Raw genomic sequence first — 11,103 nt, forward strand, 5'->3', positions numbered from 1 at the left:
CAAAATGCAAGGTGCGGCCATATGTGGAGTGTGCTCTATGCAATGACATCTCAATGATCAATGTCCTCAATTGATAGAGAATGGAGGATGGGAGAATGCCCATGCCGTGGGCTACCAAAGTCAAAATCAACCAAGGAATGATCCATATTCAAATACATACAATCCGGGATGGAGAGATCACCCAAATTTCAAGTGGAGGGAGCCTCAACAACCTCAACAACAAGGAGGAATTCGACAGCCACCCCCTGGGATATATCAGAGGCCATTTGCACAATCTCAACCTCAATCACAAACTGCCCAACAAAACTCAGGTTCGCTAATTGATAATGATCAAACTTTTCAATTACTAACTTCTATATCGCAGGGATTACAAAATCAAAATAATAGAATATCGAACCAAGAAAAAGAGATGAGTGACATGAAGAAGCAAATAGAGCAGATTTCAGAGTTCCTTGGGCAGTTTCGAGAACAAGGCAAACTTCCTAGTTCAACCATTGTGAATCCAAAGGGAAGCTTTGAAACCGCCAAGGCCATTACGTTGAGAAGTGGTAAGGAGCTTGGAAATCATCCAAAACTATCCAAACATGGCCTTAATGAGGAGGAAAAGCTGCTGCAAGAGGAAGAACAGGGAGCAAAGGCCACGGCAAGGGAAGCCAAAACCTTGCCGCAACCCCCTAGTGCACCAAAACCATCCCAAACCACCAAGGTAAGTCCAAATTCGAATTTGTCTAGTTCTATTCCAGTAAATGTGCCCTTTCCTAGCAGGTTTATGCAATCTAAGACAAAGGAGGATGAAAAAGAAATTCTAGAGACGTTTAGGAATGTGCATGTCAATATCCCGCTCCTTGATGCAATAAAGCAAATTCCAAAGTACGCTAAGTTTTTGAAGAAGATTTGTACAACAAGGAAACGGATTCGGGAGAAAGAGGTGGTACATGTAAGTGAGAATGTCTCTGCAATGTTGCAAAGAAAGCTGCCACCTAAATGCAAAGATCCAGGTAGTTTCACTATCCCTTGTGTAATTGGTAATACAAGGTTCGAACATGCTATGCTAGATTTAGGTGCATCAATTAATGTCATGTCATACTCTATTTATGCATCTATGAATCTAGGAGAGCTTAAAAATGATGGTGTTATTATTCAATTAGCTGATCGATCTAATGCATACCTGAGAGGAGTTTTGGAAGATGTTTTGGTGCTGGTAGACCACTTGATTTTTCCTTCAGATTTATATGTGCTTGACATGGAGGATTTAATCCACTTTCCACCATCGCCACTCTTACTTGGATGACCTTTTATGAAAACAGCCCACACCAAGATTGATGTGGCCAAGGGAGCCTTAACTATGGAGTTGGTGGTGATATGATTAACTTTAAAGTTTCTGAATCCATTGAGAATCCTAATGATGTTCGTTCTTGTTTTTCCATTGGTGTAATTAAAAATATAGGGCAGGAACGTTCAACACCAATCAAGAAGGATGCATGTAGAACCACCATCGAGGAAGGAATTGGAGTGGAGCACAAAGAGCATGCCACTACCCTAAAAACACCCAATATGGCCGTGCCTAAGGATAAAATTGGTGAGATGGTGGCTGCCCTAGGGGCATTGCCACAACATCCTAGCAAGTCTCCAATCCCAATTCCAATTCCCATTTCAACTAATAGGTTGTTACCGTCTTTGGTGCAGGTTCCAAATCGATTTCAAGGTGGTGGGAGCATTTACATGGACTATAGGAACCAAAACACTACAATCAGGGAGGATCACTATCCCCTCCCATTCATTGAGCCATACTATGAGAACTCTAAAGAGCATGTCATGGATGGTGCAAGCTTCCATGCCGTGGGCCAAAATGAAGCTTAAAATGAGGCCTCGTCCGGCTGGAAGACGTTAAAGCAAGCGCTTCTTGGGAGGCTACCCATGCATGCAAATAAAGAAGACCTAGGAATCTCCAACACTCCATAACCAGATTTGCGTTCCTAGACCCTACTCTTTATTGCTTTTACCTTGCCATGATTGTCATGTTTGTTAGTTGCGTTATTTGTTTGTTTGTTTGTGAGTCTATGCTTAAAACATTGACGACAATGTTTGGTTTAAGTGTGGGGGAGGGGGGTAAACAAGTTGTTTTTGCATGATTTTCGTGGGATTTTATCACCTATCACTTCTAAAGTTGTTTCTTACTATTTTTAAGTGTTTTTAGTGTGCTTTGAAGTGTTTTTATGTGTCTTAAACAAAAAATTCGAAATTTTGAAAAAAAAAGAAATCGAAAAAGAGTGTTTAAAAAACCCCAAAAAAGTTGTTTTTAGAGTCGTTTTTGTTTCTATGTTTGTTTGTGTCTTAGGATACCTTCCAACACAATGATGAGAATTTGGTTTTTAATTGCATGACTATTAAAGAAAGTTACAAACATGGATGGAAGTTTGATATGCTCTTTGGTTTATGCTTAGTTGTAGTTGACATTTACGACTTCACATGTAATCACAAAGAAAAAAAATCAGTTTTTGTAACATGCTTGAAGGAAGAAACTCAAACTAACGCTACAACCCTGAGAGACTTGAGCCTAAACGTTGTTTGGAGAGTTATTAATCTTGATTTCTTGTTTTCTAAGTCATTGCATGATCTCATTATTCTTTGCTTGGTTGCTACTTAGAATGCGTTTCATCACTATAGTTCCAAATACTAGAACTCATGCCCATTTCATTCAAAGCATAAAATTAAGTGCATAACATAAAACAAGATGAAGTTGTTTAGTTAAAACCAGAGCCAAAAAGCCTTACCCTTTGCATATGTATTGTATGTTAACCCTTTTGAGCCTTAGTTAGCCTAATTTTCTTTGTTAACCACATAATCCTTACCTAGCCTAGAATAGGACTATCCATACCCTTGTTCTTAAAGTATAGTAAAGCATGACTTAGGGGGAATTCCTTTTGTTCTACAATTTGCAGAAAAACAAGTGTGGGGGAAGGATTTTCGTGGCAATATAGGGGGATGGATGATTTATGTGCCAAAGAAAAGAATAGGGCATGAAAAAAAAAAGAAAAAAAAAAGAAAAGAAGAAAAAAAAAAGAAAAGAAAAAAAAAACGTGAAAAAGAAAGGAAAAAAAAAGAAAAAGTTGAAGAAAAGAAAGAAAAGGAGTTGAAAATAAGTGAGAATGAACTCACAAGTGTTGATTCTTGAAGAAAGGGTCCAAAAAGTTTGAATATGGCCCTAAGTTTTGTGTGAATCTTCCCTTGGTGTTCAAAGTTGATTTTTTGCATTCAAAAGTGAATTCTAAGTGTTTATTTCATTACTTTGCTTATTATTGCTTTAAGAACTTTTGTTTATCCTTACCTTTCTTTGTTAACCAATGGCTTAGCCCCGTTACAACCCTTTAACTTCGATCTTGATTGTTATGTGTTTCAATATGCGGAGGTTAAAATTGGTTTGAGCATATGGTATCCCTGGTTCTCGCGTCTAAGTAGTGGCACTCCATTCATGAGATCATATACATGTTACTAATTCTAGAAATTGCCTTCTTTGATTATAATTTATGTGAGTGTAGTCAGAAAATCCCTGGTTCTCACATATACTTAGTGTAGGGAGTGTAGTCAGAAAATCTGTGTGAAAATAGAGAGTATATCCAGTGAGGAATTAAGGAATTCTCTAAGGCATGTTACTACATTCAAAATGTTGTTTTAATCGATTAAATGCGAGCTAGTAAGTGGTGACTATGATTAAGTATATGCTAAAGGGTAGGGATAGCTAAATAATCAAATCAAAATGCAAGCATAAACATATATTTCGAATCACCCCCTAGCAAAGGGGGGTTTAGTTCTTTATACGTACAAAACAAAGAGAATCAAAGAAACACCTAAACATTCCAACAACTCAAACTTGAATTGTATGAACGTTTAGGCCCTCTTCTCTTCCATTCCTCATTCGTACAAAACAAAGAGTATTGAAATTAAACATTGAAATCAAAGAAACACCTAAACATTCCAACAACTCAAACTTGAATTGTATGAACGTTTAGGCCCTCTTCTCTTCCTCTTTGTTGTAGCACAAGGTCTAAGGATAGTTTGATGGTGTGAATGGTTTGGGGAGTGGTGAAAATGGAAGGATGGTGTTTGGATTGTAAGGGAGAGGCACGGCAAGGGTGGTTTGATGGTCTACATTCTGAATATGGAAGAATGAATGAATTGAGGTGTGTTATGGTAATGGGAATGCAAGGGTTTTTATAGGAGGAGTGGAGGTGTATATGGCTGTTTGTTTAGAATGCATGTGGCTGGTTAATGATGGAAAACAGCTAGGAAAGCATGTGAAAGCTGGAATTGCATAAGGGGTACACGGCAAAGAAGTGTTGTTGGTGCTGGAATTGCATGTGTGTGCATGTGAAAACTGCCAAGATGCATGTGAAAGGAATGCTGGAAAGGTAGGGAACTCACGGCAAGGATGAAGAAATGATTATGGATGCATGTGTTGAATGATTTCTTGGTGAGGGATGTGGAAGATTGCTGGAAAGTGTATGAATGTGCACGACATGGGCTTGTTGTTGGTGAAAATGTGGCTGAATGGTTTAATTAATGGGAGTGCATGTTTGAATGATTAAAGGGACATGTGGGGTGGCTTGTGCAGCTAGGTTATGATGAGTGGGAAGTGCATTTGCTGAAATGATAAAGGGGGAAATGCATGTGGGTGAATGTGCATGTGCTTTGACAGCTAGGTTTAATTAATTAAAGGGACATGTGGGTTGGAAATGCATGTGGGTTGAAGTGCATGTGGAAATGGCTGAAATGTGTTGATATGCACGGCAAAGGAAGTGGATTTTCTGCAATGGTTGAATGGTTGAATGATTATGGGTGCATGTGGGAATGCATGTGAATAAATAATGAATGCATGTGTACGGTTTTGGGAGAAAGGTGGATGAATGTGCATGTGGATTAGGTTGTGAAAGCATGTGAATGCATGTGTTGATGAATGGGATTGTGGAGATGCACGGCATAAGGCATTTGGAAAGGTTTAAATGTCCTAAAACTAAAGGGAACAAGGTTCCAACACTTTGGTCTTCAATTAGGTCTTCAATTTCGTCCAACACTTTGGCTCCAAGCATAAGCTATCCATCCTTTGCCCAAAAGTGTTCCAAAAGTCTCCAAAATGCATCTTTTTGCTCCTCTAGCCCTTTGGACCTACAAACACACGAAAATAGCTTAAAGTACTAAAATAACTAAAGAAACATAACGTAAATGCACGAGAACAAGCCTTTTAAGTCGCATGAATATGCTCCTATCAAATACCCCCACACTTATCTTTTGCTAGTCCTCGAGCAAAACAAAACAACAAAAGAACACGAAACTAGACAAAATGAACAAAACACAACCTACACCTTCCAACAATCGTCTCACGGATTTCCAATGCACATGACAAGTTAAAAATCATTATTCCCACAGATTTTAGCCATCTTTACACTTAAGTACATTCTTAATCATAGTCACCACATACTAGTTCACAATTAAGCATTTAAAACACATTTCGAATGTAGTAACATGCCTTAGAGAATTTCCTCAATTCCTTACTAGAATGCACTCTATTTTCACACAGATTTTCTGACTACACACCCTACACTAGTTATATGTGAGAGATTGATGTAAACATGAAAGACTAGTATCTCACATATGTTATAACAAAGAAAGCATTTTCTGGATTTACGACAATGACATGAATATGATCTCATGAATGGAAAGCTACTACTTAGAACGAGAACCAGTGATTCCATATGCTCATACCAAATTCAAACTCCACATATTGAATACATAACATCAAGATAGAAGTTGAGGGTTGTAACGGGGCTAAGGGTAATGGCTAACAAGGAAAAGCAAAGGACAAACAAAGGTTCTTAAAGCAATAGGAAGCAAAGTAATGAAATTGACACTTAAACTCACTTTTAATGGCAGAAATCAACTTTTAAACACAAGGGAAGATTCATGCACAATTAGGGTCAAATTCACTCTTTTGGACCCTTCCTTCAATAACCAATACTTATGAGATCATTCTCACTTATTTTTCAACTTTTTTTTTTTTTTTTCTTTATTTCATTCTTTGGCCGTGCCCTATTATCTTCCCCCACACTTATTTTCTGCAATATATTGATCAAAAGGAGTTCATTCTAAGTCATGCTTCACTATTCTTTCAACCAAGACCGCAGACACCATTTCAGCCTCAACAACAACAAGCTCCAAGTAAATCTCTTGAGGATTTAATTGCTTCTTTAGCTAACTCTACTCAATCTCATCAACAGAAAACAGACAAAGCAATTGAAAACCTTGAGCACCAAATGAGTCAGTTAGCAAGTTTGATGGGGCAACAACACCAACCAAGAAGGTTGCCTAGCCAAACTGTGGTGAATCCAAATGCAGAGCAGATGAATGTTGTGACTTTAAGGAGTGGAAAAGAAGTTTTTGAGCAGCCAAGGATGCAAAAGAGGACTAGAAAAGATACAAATGAGCAAGGGGAGCAACAAACCAAAAATCTTGAGCAAGATGAAGCTTCAACAGAAACTGAAAAGTCTCCTAAAGATACAGAATTGAACAAAAAAGATTCTGATAAGGTAAGTAAAGAAGTTCAAAATTCATTTAACTCATGTGTCCCTATTCCTTTTCCTCGTAGGTTTATGAAGTCTAAGAAAGAGCAAACTGATAAGGAAAGCTTGGACACTTTCCGAAAAGTCCAACTGAACTTACCTCTTTTAGATGCCATAAAACAAGTGCTCAAGTATGCAAAGTTCCTTAAAGAGCTTTGTGTGATCTGGGGGCATCCATCAATTTGATGCCATATTCAGTGTATGAATCACTAAACCTTGGAGACTTGAAGGAAACAAAGGTAGTAATCCAGTTGGTAGATCGTTCAAATAGATATCCCAAAGGCCTATTGGAGGATGTACTTGTGCAAGTGAATGAACTTATTTTTCCCGCTAATTTTTTTGTTCTTGAGATGGAACATGACCCTATGCCTACTGCACTTCCTCTTAATTGGGAAGACCATTCCTTAGAACGGTGCGTACGAAGATTGATGTCTACGATGGTACTTTAACCATGGAAATTGATGGAGAAAGCGTCAAGTTCAAAATCTTCGATGCTATGAGGTACCCTAGTGATTTTGAATCTTGTTTGTCTATTGATGCGTTTGACTATTTTGTGCAGGATTGTTTTAATGAAGGTGTGGGACAAAACTATTTAGAGAAAGCGTTAGTGCATAGCATTACACATGGAAAACTTAATTATTCTGAGCACATTGAAGAAGAATTAATCCAGACAGTGGCAGCCCTTGAGTCTCTTTCACCAATTCGTGGTAAGTCTTCTTCCTATTTTATTTCTCTTCCTACTTCTAACGAAAAAATTCTTCCTTCTGTGATTCAGGCACCCAAATTGGAGCTTAAACTGATTCCTGAACATTTGAAGTATGCATTTTTGGGAGAGGATGAAACATTACCGGTCATCATATCATCACAACTCATAGCAGAAGAAGGGGAAAAACTGATCCGGGTACTGAAGGATCACAAAACTGCCATAGCTTGGAGCATTGCAGATATCAAGGGTATAAATCCAGCTACATGTATGCATAGGATTCTGCTGGATGAAGGTGCAAAACCTACAAGGGAAGCTCAACGCCGTTTGAACCCACTCATGATGGAGGTCGTCAAGAAAGAGGTTATCAAGCTTCTTGATGTTGGCATCATATATCCTATCTTGGACAACAAGTGGGTGAGCCCTGTTCAAGTAGTTCCGAAGCGATCCGGAGTCACAGTTGTTAAGAATGAAGCTAGTGAGTTAGTGCCTACACGTGTGCAAAATAGTTGAAGAGTCTGTACAGACTATCAGAAGATAAACAACACCACACGCAAGGATCACTTTCCAGTTCCATTCATTGATCAAATGTTAGAAAGGTTAGCTGGTCATTCTTATTATTGCTTTCTTGATGGCTATTCTAGATATAATCAAATTGCAGTTGCTCCGGAGGATCAAGAAAAAACGACTTTCACATGTCCATTTGGCACATTTGCATACCATAGGATGCCGTTTGGACTTTGCAACGCCCCCGCCACATTTCAAAGGTGTATGGTTCATTCTTTTCTTGGACATGCAAGTTTCTAACGTAGGTTTATGAAGGACTTCTCAATGATTTCTAGACCCTTGAGCCGTTTGCTTCAAAAGGATGCAACATTGATGTGAAAATTATATTGACACACAAATTAAACCCTCTTTGTGACAATTGTAGTATAAATGCAAGTAGGGATCGTTCTAACCGGGGATTAACTAGGGATGCTAATCTACTCTAAACTGACTTAAAAACACAAAATTAAACTCTAAAACACTTACCTAGACCTATATGACTCAAAACAACTTAAGAAGACTCAAAACAGCCCAAAACACTCAAATAGACTCAAACTAGACTCTAAAGGGTGATTTGGACGAAATTTAACTAACTTAGACTCAAGACACTAATTTGGACAGATTCAAACACTTTTCTAACTAATCTAACACACTTAATAAAATGGGGAATTGATTTGGACGAAATTAATTAAAATGGACAGATTGTCAGCTAAACAGATTAGGCACTAAATTAGGTGAATTGAATGGGAAAAAGGCTAGTTAGAGGGTCCTTCTCCACACATGCACATATGCAACACAAATTGATTTCCAGATTTTATCCCTTTAAACCATGAATGACAATGCCCCAAATTAATTGTGAAAAGCACAAATTAACTTTCAGATTTTCCTAGTTTCATTGAATTGGATGGAATACGCATCGACAATCAAATTATTCTTATCAAATTCCCTACATGAACTGCATAATAGAGATAAAATCAAAGATCATTAAGCTTTTTGAAAACGGCATTGACTAGGCATTCGTAACTATGAATTGCATGATACTCTTGCCTAGAATTTACTTAATACAATCATGACTAGTGATTTCCACTACTTATGAATATAAGGTCATAACGATTAGGTGAAATTCCCTTATATCCTAGCATCAAATTCATGTATGAAAACTAAGTATGCATCCTTAATCAACACACAAGAACAAGTTCTCAATAAATCAATTAAGTAAATCACATCCACAATTCAAGAAACAAAATCTGGAGGAAATCAATTCATATAAAACATATGCCCATGGCTTTGAATTCACCTCTAACTAAGAAAAACTTAGTTACATATGTTCATAACAATTGAAAAGCAAATTAAAATAAACATGGAAACGAAACAAGGGAAGAAAGAACTCTGAAAGTCTCCAATGGATGCAGATTTCTTGCAGCACAAGATGGTGTTTCTCCTATGGAAGCCACGACACTCCTTCTTCTCCCTAAGAATTGCGGCACAAAGGTTTATTTTCGAATGGATGGTGTGTGGGTTGAATGAATGAATGATTTGAATGATTAATGGCTGCCTAGGGCGTCTCAGGGGGGACGGCACAATAATAGGCATATATATATAGCACGGCCAAAAACCCTAGGAGTCAGAATTAGGGTTAAACCTAGCTAATATAAGTGTTTAGGGCCCTTAGGTTACGACAAGGGTTTAGGAATTAAGTCCTAGCCCAATTAATCTCAGATATGGACTTATACAATCCAAATCCAAGAGAAAAAGGGCCAAATAAAATCAGAATCCAATCAGAAAAAGGTTTAAGAATTTTCGTCCAAAATTGGGCCTTCTAGAAACTAAGTGTTTTATAGCTGATTTTGGGTGTTCTAGAAGGCATAAAAAAGGGAGAGGTACGACACCCTTTTAGGGTCAGATAGGGCTTCTAGAAATTAGGTTTTTAGGTCCACTTGCAGCTAGGATTAAGGTGGAACAAGACTGGGTTAGGATAAGATAGGATAAGGTTTGGATAAGGTTTTGGATAATGTTTCCTCTTTTTTTGCACTTTCCTTATCTTCTTTGTCATGAACTTTCCTTTTCTGATTTGTAGCATGTTCCTAGCCTCTTTTGACTCCAAATTCATCCATCCACCTTGCTCCATATACAAGCTATCCATAATAAGCCCAAAACTGCTCTAAAAGGCTCAAAATTGCCTTTTCTTGCCAAGTTTGTCATTAGGACCTACAAACAAACGAAAATAGCTCAAAACACTATAATAAGTAGTGATTAGCTCACTAAATGTAAGGAAATAACATAACTAAGTAGCATAAATATGCTCCTATCAAATTCCCCCACACTTAGCTTTTGCTAGTCCTCGAGCAAAACGAAATAAACAAACAAACAAAACACAACCTAGACCTTCCAACATTACCTCAGGGATTTCCAATGCAACATGACATATTAAAGATCACCACTCACATAGATTTTAGTTATCCCTACCCTCGAGCATATACTTAATCATAGTTACCACTCACTAGCTCGCATTTCATCAATTAAAACATGATTTTGAATGTAGTAACATGCCTTAGAGAATCCCTAAATTCCTCACAAGATATACTCTCTATTTTCACACAGATTTTCTAACTACACTCCCTACACTAGGTATATGTGAGAAGATTGATGTAAACATGTAGATGAACACTCACATATGTCATAACAAGGAAAGAAATTTCTGGAATTATTAACATGTATATGTATATGATCTCATGAACGGAATGCCACTACTTAAACGCGAGAACCAGGGATACCATATGCTCAAACCAATTTTAAACTCCACATATTGAAACACATAACAATCAAGATAGAAGTTTAAGGGTTGTAACGGGGCTAAGGTATTGGCTAACAAGGAAAGGTAGAGGAAACAAACGTTCTTAAAGCAAAAGTAAGCAAAGTAATGAATTAGGCACTTAGAATTCCCTTTAGACTGCAAAAATCAACTTTGAACACCCAAGGGGAATTCACACAAAACTTAGGGCCATATTCAACATTTTGGACCCTTTCTTCAACAATCAACTCTTGTGAGTTCGTTCTCTCTTATTTTCAACTCCTTTTCTTTCTTTCTTCTTCTTTTCTTCTTTTTCACAATTTTTTTTTCTTTTCTTTTTCTTTTTCTCTTTTTTTTTTTTTCCCGTGCCTCCTTTAAGACTTTGGCACACACATACACACAAAATCCCTTCCCCCACACTTGTTTTCTACAATAATGTCACTCCAAAG

General features: G+C 37.6%; 1 pseudogene; it reads left to right on the plus strand.

Annotated features, from left to right (window-relative positions):
* Nucleotides 1–6,329: 6,329 nt before the first annotated feature.
* Nucleotides 6,330–7,830, plus strand: LOC148696335 (uncharacterized; annotated as a pseudogene).
* The last annotated feature ends 3,273 nt before the right edge of the window (nt 7,831–11,103 follow it).

This window comes from Pyrus communis, chromosome 6, assembly GCF_041283825.1.
Source record: "Pyrus communis isolate YQ-2024b chromosome 6, ASM4128382v1, whole genome shotgun sequence".
NCBI classification, from domain to species: domain Eukaryota; kingdom Viridiplantae; phylum Streptophyta; class Magnoliopsida; order Rosales; family Rosaceae; genus Pyrus; species Pyrus communis.